The following is a 12377-nucleotide window of genomic DNA, read 5'->3' as shown; positions in this document are numbered from 1 at the left end:
ATTTCAAGAAAGACTGGACCGACCATAGCGACAATCGATCTCATAACTTTTGGAATGTGACCAGCCACGGAGTGTTACAGCTCAGTCCCTATTGCAACTGGTGCTTCAGTTACGTGGACGAGGAATACGCCAAGACCTATCATCGTGGAGTCGTCGTTCATCCAGACCTCCCTACGCCTCGCAGTCCCATGTACCTGTATTCGAATGTGGGTCGTAGCACCATCACGGGGAATCGAGTCACGGACCTCTTGAGAGAAGTCCCCCACGACCCGATCAAGACGACGTACGAACCGACTCAGATTCAATATAAACCCGTGCGCAGCAACGTTTTGGATATAGTGGAGGTGCAATTGGCCGAGAACGACGGACGATTGGTGGACTTTGAATCGGGCGTGACGTCGGTGACATTACACTTTAAGTATGAATGAGTCTGCCGACGACTTTTACGTGCAACTGATGAGCAATGCCAGTACGAGCGAGTTTCCGGACAACAAGGCCAACAGTTTCAAGAACCGTCCGCCGAACCCGTTGCAGTTGAGAGAGTCGGGATGGAAAGTGGGTATCAGCGACCTCTCGTTTCCGTCCGTGGTGCGTAAGATGGACTTGAAAGATTCTCTTCTGTTTGAAATCTGGTGGATCGATATGGTGAACGCGGATGGAAACATATACACGCAGGTCTCTTCAGTGACGAGAGAGGGCGATTTGGAATTCACGCCGAGGAATGGTACCGAGTTACTGAACATGATACGAGATCGATACATGCATAGGTTGAGATCCAGAACGGATGCCGACGTGACCATGTACAAGAAAAAGAGCAAACCAGACGATCCCACCGAATTGCTGTACACGGTCATGCATAGGGCCGAGAATGGAGAGTGCGTCCTGGACAACTCGAGAACGTGCCTCAGCCTCCTGATCCATGGTAAACGCGTCTTTCCCCAAATGTCCATCGGCATCGAATTGGCCAAGAAGATGAAATGGGTCAAGATGGGAACGTTGCAAAACGGACGACCGGGTTACGTCTTGGGACCACACTTGAGGAAAGAATTTCCCAAGGAAGTCATACCCACGGCCACGGACTTGATCATAGGACAGAATGACGGGGACGAGACATTTTACAAGATCGACCCGGACACATTACATTTGAGTTGTTTCATCGATTGGGTCTTCACGGACCTGGATCGCAGTTACGAGGAAGCGTTCGGTCACGAGCGTCGTTCCTTGTTCGTGTATTCGAATGCGGGACAGAGTATGGTGATGGGGAATCAAGTCACGGACATGTTGAAACAAGTTCGTTACGATCCGGACGTGGTCGACCTTCAACCGAGACACATCCTATATCTACCGGTGCGCACGACCTTTTTGGACATTGTCGAGACGCAGGTGTCTGAGAACGACGGACGACTGGTGGACTTTGCGTCTGGCGTGACCACGATCACGTTGCATTTCAAAAAAGGATGAGTGATTTTTACGTCAGCTTACCCAGTCACAGTAGTAAGAGCGAGTTCCCTGACAACAAACCGAACCATTTCAAGATCAGGTTACCACACCCCATACGCCTGAATGGAAACGGAGGATGGAAAGTGGGAATGAGTAGCATCGCCATGCCGGATGCGCACGTGTCGCTGCCTTCCTTCACCGCTTCTACGGATAAAACCATATTGTCCTTTTCCGCATGGAGACGCATAGAATCGAGTAGCCGCTACACGTATGGAGAAGCTTACTTCGACACGGAGGACCTCAAGAAGGTGTTCTACAACGTGGACGGTATTGGACTCATGCAATCCATGATCGCCTATTTTGATCGACAACGCGTCTTCAAACAATCTGGACCCAAATTTGGAGCCAAATATGTCACGAGTGATGGGAAAAGAACATACGTCAGGTTAAAGTGGGAAGGCGAAGACCTGGTCACGGACAACAAAAACATCTTACGTCCAGTCACGCTTGTTCCTGCATTCCACGTCAATGTTGAACTGGCTTGTAAAATGGCATGGCTCGAAAAGAACGGCAACGGTTATAATCTGGGACCTAACTTGCAGATCGAATTTTTTGACGATGTCATTCCAGACATTAGCGTCGTCGGGGACGTACATGACGCTGACGGATTACCTGCCTTTTGGGCTGTCATCACAGACAAAGGAGGACATGGAGATTTTTTGAAACTCAGCATCTATTGCAATTGGCGTTTTCTGAACCTGAACGAAGCTTTCGAGGTGGTGGTGGGAAACAGTTCGCGATCTTTGTTCGTCTACTCCGACGTGGGTGGAAGTGGCGTGGTGGGAAATCAGGTCACGGATTTACTGAGAGAGGTCAACTTGATTCGAAGAGGTGCGGGTGTCCAGTATTTCGAGCCTTACCACATTCAATATATTCCCGTGCGCAAAGACGTCATTGACATAATAGAGGTGCAAGTGGCTGAGACAACTGGAGAACTGACGACCTTTGGAGAGGGCAATACGATCGTGACGTTACACTTTAAGAAAGAATGATCGGTGGAACGCTGGTACGATTTCATCCCGATAAAATAAAGCAATCTGGAGACGGATTCGGCATGGCTTGGAGAGGTGTCAAGAAACGAGGTCCCGGCGTTCTCCGAGACTTTATCACCGAGGCGGCCACGGAGGGTCTGAAAGGTTTAAATTCGGGCGGCAAGGGAGGAAAGCCCAATTGGAGAGGTGGACTCGCCGGGGTCAAGAGAGGAGCGAGACGTGCCGTGAAACGTAAAGCGACGCAAGAGATCAAACGGGCGTTGGCAAAAAAAGTGAGAAAAGACCTATTTGGAGTATGAATCCCATTTACTCGAGGCGCGTGAGACTTATCCCGATACGACGAACATATAAAGGCGGATCGATCTTCCCGTCCTGATCAAAACGCCCGAACTATCGTTGGGTGCAGTCGCCCCTGAGAAGGAGACGAAGACGACGTAGACGATGACGGACCTCGTGGCTCATGCCCGGTCGGCGGGGGTTCGTAACCCTCGCCTTAACATGTTCAGTACCCCTCCCACGGAGGTCAGCATGTCGTCTCGACGTTTGGTGAGAATCAACCCGTTCAATACGGGGATCAATCCAGTGACCTTCCAAGTCGATCCTCAAGAAGACTTTATCGACTTGAACGAGAGTTTCTTCGAGGTGGAATTGACCGTCAAGAAAAGTAACAACACGAATCTGCTGACGGAGAATGTCATGGGACTCGCCAACAATCTGGCCCACACCCTCTTCAAACAGATCAATGTGAGATTGAATGGTACTCTCATCAGCCCCCAGACGGATACTTACTACCTCAAAGCCTACATCGAGACACTGTTGAACTACGACAGAGACGACGGTGAATCGATCCTGACACCCAGCGGTTGGTACAACTGTCTCGGTGTACCCGACGACAGAGATGCTGATGAATTGACTGCAAATCAGCTGAATTTTGCTGCTCCTCACGCTGACTATACTGCTTTACCTCAAGATCTCAAGAACGTGGTCCTGGGACGATCCCAGTTTCTGGATGGAGAAGCCGTGACTTTGAGGTTCAAACCTTTCCTGGAAGTGTTTCATCTCAGCAAGTTACTGTTACCTGGCGTACAGATCCAGATCGACATGTACTTCAATAACCCAGCCATGTGGACCATCCATTGGGCCGGTGCCGATACTCTCAGACTGACTGAAGCCGACGTGAAAGTGAGATTGTTCCTGTCTCAAGTGAGAGTGACTCCCTCGGTGTACCAAGAGATCATGACCAGTCTGAAAGGTGGAAGAGTGGCCACTTACCCCACGGTGAGAGGTGAAATTCGCACTTACTCGCATCCCAACGACAATCGTCATTTTGAGTGCAGCAATCCTTTCCACAGTAAACTACCTAATAGACTAGTGGTGGTGTTGTTGAAACAAGCGGCCTTCAACGGAACCATGACCGAGAGTCCGTTCAATTTTGGAAAATTCAATCTGGCTTCCATCAAACAATTAGTGAGAGGTGAAGAGTACCCCTACGAGACCTTGGAACTTCAACACGATGGGGACAGTAAAGATCAGAGAGGCTACTACAGATTCCTACAAGCCTCAGGAGCATTGTGCAGGGGAAAAGGAAACATGCTGAGAAAAGTGGATTGGGGGAATGGCAAGAGATGCAACATGTTTGTATTTGACAACACGGCCAATGGATGTTTGGACAGTCCAGTGTTGAATCCCAAGCAGGAAGGTGAACTGCGTCTTGTGATCGATTTTGGAACCAATCCGGGAGAAAACCTGACTATCTTGTTGTACGGCGAATTCGAGAACTTGCTGGAGATCAACGAGAACCGAGTCGTCATCTACGACGTGTACCAATGAGAAGAAAAAATGGAGAAAGTAGCCTTGAATAATGTACAATTGGATCATTTGGCACGGACGAATCCGTCCCTACGCTGTGTATTTTACGGCACGGTACCTTGCGATCGACTTCCCAGGGCACTGCCCCAAGAAGGACCGACCGCTTACATCGTGAACACGGACCCTCACGATAAACCGGGCGTGCATTGGATCGCTTTGTGGGCCGACAAGAACAAGTGCGAGATACTGGACAGTTACGGTCTACCGTTGGACGAGTACGGAACCGCCGAACCGATCCAAGAATGGTTGGACCGTCATTTCAAGTACCAGATTCACAACGGCAGGAGTCTACAGTCCCTGTTCAGTCAGAGTTGCGGCGGTTACGCCCTGATGTTCCTGATCGACCGAGCCGAAGGTCGTGACATGAACGATTTCTTGAGTCGTTTTAAGAAAAACGAGTTTGTGGAGAACGATCGTAAAGTAGGACACATGTTAGAACGTTTGATCGTGGACGAGTTGGCCTGGCGCAAGATTTGTAAAACCCCGTGTCACCAGGACACGCGCGGTTCCTCCAGAGGAATGCGTCATTTGTTATAAAGTAAGCTGTTCGAAATAAAAGACGTTCATTTTCGAGAGAACAAGGATGTTGCGTAGTGAATTCAGATGGTTCCATCGATTCTTAGAACTGTGTCGAGAAGAGTATACGAAATTGTCCTCGGACGATCCTCTTCGACAGATCATGGAACGCATTTTGGATTGCGACAGTTACCGTCGAGTCCGATTCATACTGGACCAGGAAAAAGATCATTGGCTTCGATACGTTCTGTTCCACCTGAGTATCAGAGCCAGACTTCAAACGAACGCTAGTAGAGATTACAAGTGTTACCCGTATTGGCACGTTCTTCGCTACGGCAATAAGTCCTTACGCCATCACTTTGTGAGTGCATAAAAAGGTGCGGTGTAAACCCAAATCGTTCATTATGGAGTTACTAACAAAAATAGACACGTCATGGATCTTCAGTTTCGAGGGCATAGACACTTGGACGACGTGATAGCCAGGTTAGAAAAATGGTACGGAAAAGCTGGTAAAAAGACGCCTCAACCCAGTACGGCTCATTTCAAGAAAAACCAACCGCCGAAAAGACGTCTCGATCTTAAAATACTTCAACCCGCCAGAAGACAAGTGTCTTTTCAACCGCCGGCTGTCCTTGACACAGGTGAATTACCGGCTACTGTGACCACCCGTATGAAACACAAGAAAGCGCCCACCATGCCGAGGCTTTCCGAGAAAGAAGATAGGAAAAGAAGAATGAAAAAGAGGCATTGGTACGAAGACAAGTTCGGAGACTTGAGTAAATTCGCCAAGAAACCTCGAAAAAGGAGATCGGCGCCTGCCAAGCGTCCCAAGAGAGCCGCCGCCAAGAGAGCCATGGCCAAGATCAAGAGTCGTGCCAAGAAAAAACCCATCTGTTTCAATCGTAAGATCACCCTATTGGGTCTGTTGAGACGCATCCCGGCCGTCAAGACCCCATTGGCCAAGTTGTTCGGATAAAAACGGAGCGTCTCGAGACAGGGGGCCATTCAAAGATCATGGAACGACGCAAAGCGTTTCGATTTCACACTCCGTCGAGTTTGTTGATAGCGGGTCCGTCTGGGTGCGGCAAGACGGTGTTCACTAGCAAACTGCTCTTGGAGAACGGAGACTTGTTCCAACAGACACCGAAGAGTATTCATTACTGCTACGGATCGTGGCAAGATGGTTTCCAAAAGCTCAAGAAGGGTGGGATCAAGTTTCACGAAGGCATCCCCGAAAGTGAACAGTTACCCAGATGGTTTCCTGGAGGGGGTGTGTTGGTCCTGGACGACCTGATGGACGAGGGTGGCAACGACAAGCGCGTGTTGGATCTCTTCACCAAACACTCGCATCATCGGAACATCACGGTGCTTTACCTGTGCCAGGATCTATTCTCCAATGGAAAATTCGCCAAGACCATTTCCCGAAACGCTCATTACATCGCGGCTTTCAAGAACCCTCGGGATCAGTTGGGGATACGAAATCTATTACTGCAATCGTTTCCCACGCAATGGCAGGACGTGTTGGACACGTTTCGAAAGGTCACCGATCGACCTTACAGTTACATGCTATTGGATCTTCATCCAGCCAGTCAGGACGATCAATGCGTCCTCAGCCATGTGCTAAAAGACGAAGGATTCGTACCATGCCATCAGTTTGCTACACCGTCATGCTGAGGAGCGAGGTCAAGTGGTTTCCACTTTTCATTGTCATTTGTAAGACCAGACTCAAATACTGCATGAATCCCAATGAGCTGGACTACGAACCGATGAGACAGGTCACAGAATGCGAGAGTTACCGTCAAGTGAGGTCCATCATAAACGCATATAATGGTGAAGGTTTCAATGATTTGGTTCATAAGCAACGAGAACTCGCCGGGAACAAGATACAAAGAGAGAGGGGAATGGATAAAAATGAGCTCTTATGGTAGTGACGATTTCAACCTATCGGCTCTGAACGATTATTCGCCTTGGGGGACACCGAATCGGACGAGTACTCCGATTCCGCCTGCAGCGGGTGTGGGTGTGAGTCTGAACGCTCTTTCACCGCTATCATCACTGCCGACACTGCCCCTGCCAAATGTCTCGCCCGTCGGAGTAGGCACTCCTGGCTCGGGTGCGTCACAGACCAACGTCACGGCAGGTGTCCGTAGTGCTGGATCAGTGTCGCGCTCCAACGTCACAGTGGGTGTCAGTGCACCCAGGATAACAGACTCCACACCTTTGGCACGTGCTGTTTGAGGAGGGAAACGACCGAGACGCGTCCCACGTCAAAATACACCGACGTCCTCCAGTGATTCCGGCAGCCGTAGAAGAAGTAGCGCTAGTGGTAGTGGAAGACGCAGAGGTAGAGGCAGAGGCGGAGGTGGAGGTGGAGGCAGAGGAGGTGGAGGTGGAGGTGGAGGAGGTGGAAGTTGTGGTGACTCCACACCGCCTTCGTCGATTCGATCGGGTCGAGGAGGAAGAAGGAGGCGAGGAGACCGTGTTCTCGACCAAGCCCAGATGCAGCAACAATTGGAAGAGATTTTACGCCAACAACAGACGGCCGCGGGTTGTCGCATTGCGGGCATCACGACCACCAATACGATCACGACTACCTATAAAAACGGACAACATCCTACCGTCACACGCAATTCGACCAGTGTACGTAACTGAGAACAACCACGAGAAGACGCCGTCGTCGACACAAAAGGAGAAAGCAATGGGCGGTGCTCTTGCAAATGCCTTGTCTGCGATGTTACCCATTGGCAAAGGGGCTGCCTTGGGATTGGCCAAAGCGTTGGGCGGCCGCGCCGTGAAAACAGGAATCCGAGCTGGAACGACCACCGCCATTGGTGCTGCAGGAGTAGGCATGGGTCACAGGATACGAAGACTCGTGAGACTTAAGAAAAGACAACCCCCTCGCCGATGAAAAACCATTCGAATCAAGATGTTGAGGAGTGAAGTCGAGTGGTTCCCCTACTTCCTGCATCTATGCCGATGCTCTCGCTCTTACTGGGATGCAACCAGCATGGATCACGAAGACATGAAACGTATCGCGGACGAGTGCGATAGTTACCAACAAGTCCAGGACATCCTGAACCAATCCATAGAAACCGCCTTCAAGGACGAGATCTGGGAATACGAGCAACAGGCTAAAAGGATCAAATGTCCCGATAGAAAGTCAGACTACGTTTGGCACTGGTTAGAGAAGAGTCATGAGTACTTCTGTATGTTTATTGGATGAGCCTTTCAACACCGTGGTGGATTTGGATTCCCTGAAACGTTTGGACGGTTTGTACGCTTTCTACCACAAGTATTGGTGGTGTCGAAGGCAGATGTTCGGTTACTACAAGTTGTGCAATGCCAGTCTCAACGGACTGGCCTTACTGGTTGTGGCCGTGAGTATCGTCTTGGGATCCGTGTGGAAAGACGGGTGCACGGTGGTAGGATTGACGGCTTTTGCCACCTTACTGAGAGGATGGAACGATTTCAAGAAGTATTCGTTCAAGATGGACATGGCCCAATTCGCTTACACGATGTACGAAAAGACGCTGACAGAACTCAGGAACTACGCTCTGGGTGGTGTGGAGGGATTGGATGGGTTTTTGACCAAGGTGCAAACGTTGGACGACGTGGTGACGGATTTCACATCTCCCACGTACGACCGATACGTTCGAGACTACGACATACGATTTTGTCACGTGCCGCTATAAAAAATGACATCGCGGTCATAGTCTTCATTCGTAACCAACATGCCCAAGAGGTCGAGGAGAAAGAAAACGTCTTCGAGAAGGCGTAGAACCACTAAAACCAAAAGAAGACGGTACCAAAGGGGAGAAGGGGCTGTCAGTGTGGTGGCGGGTTTACCCAGGGCGGCTTGGAGTATCACCAAAGGCATCAGAAGCCTGAGAGCCAAACAAGAAGCGAAACATACCAAAAGGATGTTGGAACGGATGAGACGAGGCGAAAAGTGGGTTGAAGGTGGCGAATCGTTCCGTTGCTCCATCATGTGAAAATAAAAGGACGAGGATCAGCGTTGTACACCTCACTTGTCACCATGAGGGCTCGTAGGAGGAAGAGGAAACAAAGAGGTGGAGGTCTATCTCCGGCAGAAGCCGCGATTCTGAAAGGAAGATTCAAACAACTAGCTCAAGGTTACAAAAAATACCAAAGAGCCAGACGACAATTTGCCAGAGATAGTTATGGTCCATTTGGCATATGGAATCCTATCTACCTGAGAATGGCAAGAAAAATGGGATAAAGGGAGTCCGTCAACACCCTCGTGCACATAAGGCCACGATGAAGCGGTTACGACGACAACGTCATTTCTTGACGCACGTCCTGAAGGAAGCCAATCGAAACAAACGTCAACGGATGTTGCAATTCGCCAACAAAGATCAGATCAACGCCATCAGCGAGATGGTTCTCAATTTGCTGAAAAAGAGGGTCCCCATCAACGCAACGACTTATGGGAAACTGAAAAGACATAAAAAGGTTTTGCGTGAAGTGGGTAGACGCAAAAACTCTCTCAAACGTCGAAGAGAACATCTCCTGAGCCAAAACAGAGCGGGGTTCTGGAGTGGATTACACGGTTGTTTCAAAGCATGTTGTGTACGGTGAAAGGATGCAGCGAGGATGGTTACCCGCTGGAGGGGATCGACGTCATACCCAATTTCCCACCGAGAGAAGATGAGTCCAAGACCATTCCTAAACTCGTGCAGTTGTTGCAAGACGCCAATCGTCGCGAAGCCCGATGGAAAGACTCGTACGAGTTCTTGAACAAGAGATACCACGACCTGTATCAGGAGTACATGGCTTTAAAGTTCGGTGACTTCTGCCAATCCTGTCAAACGAAACGAGATACCACGCCGCCCGGTGGGTGCATCGAGTTGTGCAGGGAATGCGGTAAAGGCAAGCAAACCGTTCAAAGTCTCAAACTCGAGTTGGAAAAGAAAGACGAATCCATACGGTACTGGCAAGACTGTTACGAGACGGCCTTGAGAGAATTGTCCGAGTTTCCTGACACGACCTTGAGTCAGGTATGAACGAAGTCATGATGGTACCCGTTCAAGAATTCAATCGTCTGCAAGATTATTACAAGGGTAAGATCACCCAGAGCGCCTTGTTGAACAAAACCGGATGTCTGGCCGCCGAAGAACATCTCATCTTGAACGACAAACGTATCCCCGACAGCATGGCCGTCAAGATGACCAAATCCATCGCCACCGAGGAAGGTAAACTGGTGAAATGCATACGGACGGGTAAAAGCGGTCCCATCTCGTACCAGGGAACGACGGAACCCGAAGGCATGGTCGACGCACCCGTCGAAAGTCTGTTGAAACAGATCCTCAAGGGAGTCGTAAAAGAACAAGCACCCCCAATCGTCATCAAACAAGAAACCGCTACACCGAGTGTTAAAAGGGAGAAGAAAACCCCCAAACCCTTCAGTTCATTTGAACCAGTCACGTTGGGCAAAACTCCCATATCATCCACTGGTAAAAAAGTAGTGAGCAAAAAAGAAGGATTGAAGAAGAAATCAGGCGTAGGCAAAGCAGCCAAAGGTTTCCTGAAATCACTCTTAGAAGACGACGAAGGACGTTACATTCCTAAAGGCAAGGCAAAGAAGTACAAGAAGGCCAAGCCTACCACATTCGAACAGTTACAAGCAGGTTGGGAAAATTGGGACGCTCCTCCAAGACGAAAACTAGGCTATGACATGCAGTAAGAAGAAGAAAAGGGCTCCACCCCTGAGGAGAAGTACCCGACGTCGCTGATGTCAACGAGGGTATGGGTTCGACATCCAAAAATGGTTGGGCAAGACTGGGATCGAGTTTCATTGGCCCGGTTATCAGTACATGGGACCTGGTACCAAACTGAAGAAACGTCTGGCGCAAGAAGACCCCGGGATCAACCGTCTGGACCGACTGGCCAAACAACACGACATTGACTATTCCAGGGCCAAGAACTTACAGGACAAATGGAACGCCGACACCAAGATGATCCAAGCCATCGACAAATTACCCGGACGTAAAACCATGACAGAACGCATTGTTAAGAAAATCATGCAAACCAAGAAACGTTGGAAATTGTAAACTTTATTCTTGTAATTAAAGAAAGTTACACACTTTGTTGTTTTTCAAAAAGAGTCTCTTTGTTTTTTCTTCAACTCTCGCACGTCATGCCGTTGTGGTACAGAGTATTCGAGGCATTCGGTGTCACAAACAAACGTTCGAACCTTATTTGGTCCCCGAACGTCGACGAAGATATGAACAGCAACTGAAACCTAATTCTGGAGGTGAATTCGAACACTAAGAAAGGGGTGTTGAAATAAAACATGCGTTACACCTCCATGCGTATATGATCGTACGAAATGACATTGAGGGGAAAGAACACGGTGCCGTGAATGTACATGGGACTTCGAAACTCCAAGGATCGCACAAAGTCCTCCATCTCGCGATAGTACTGGAATCACACCGTGACAGGAATGGGATAAGACAAATGATTCCAGGAACGCATCAAGGAATTGTGCGTGTCGAAGGGTTTTCCATGGTCTCTCATATAGGTAAGGGTGTCATGAATCATTCTGCGATGAGTGTCCACTGCGAATGAAAAAAACAGTGTCAGGTCCATAGTCCGTCCTCCTGGTAAAGCGAGGGACCCCCAGGAAAAGGTAGTAGACACAGTTGTCGAATCTCAATATCCCTTTGTCTTTCCACACGTCTAAAGAAGAGTCTGAACCTTTGAATTCGGATCAAGTTATACGTATAATAAGGGGTATTGTTAATGAACAGACGGTACAAAATAGCTCTGACCTCTCGGGTCGGTTCCACGGGGAGACGCACACTACCGTGAATGTACAGGTCTCGATCCCGATACAGAGTCACGAAATTTCTGAGAAAGGTATAATAACGTAGCCAAACGCCAGAGTCCAAGTCATACGGCAAATTATTCCACAAGTACGACCCCTCGCAATGGCAGTGGTTAGGTCTACCCTCACTACGATATCGCTCAATCTCTTGATCCATTCTAACTAAACGATCATTCGCACCTGCCGTTAACTGGTGCTCCTCATGATCATCTTCCTCGAGTTCCTCGTCGGTTTCCAACACGACCTCAGGCTGATTGTCGCCGATCACGCGTCGGCAGTTGCCGCAGTTCAGAACCCATCTCTCCATATCCCGGTAACAACGTCGATGCATCCACACACCGCAGCAAGGAGTACGCTGGCACGATGCCAGAGAATCGACGTGAATATCTCTCTGACAAATAAAACACACTTGTTGAATCGGTGTTTCTTCGGGTATATGACCCTGAAGGCGACGACTACGTCTCGGTGGTTCATCGTCATCGTGTGATCGTGCACGACGACGATGACGTACTCGTCTCGGTGATTCTTCAGGGGACTGACTTCGAGGTCGGCGGCTGCGGCGTCAAGATTCAGTCTCCATCACCAAAACTGAAAAAATGCCAAATGCGTTTGCCTCGCTTTATGTCAATCATGCACCAATCAAACGAAAAAGG

This window comes from Orbicella franksi, chromosome 13 (assembly GCF_964199315.1).
Source record: "Orbicella franksi chromosome 13, jaOrbFran1.1, whole genome shotgun sequence".
NCBI lineage: Eukaryota > Metazoa > Cnidaria > Anthozoa > Scleractinia > Merulinidae > Orbicella > Orbicella franksi.
The sequence above is the reverse complement of the archived record's forward strand: the minus strand, read 5'-3'. Positions refer to the sequence as shown.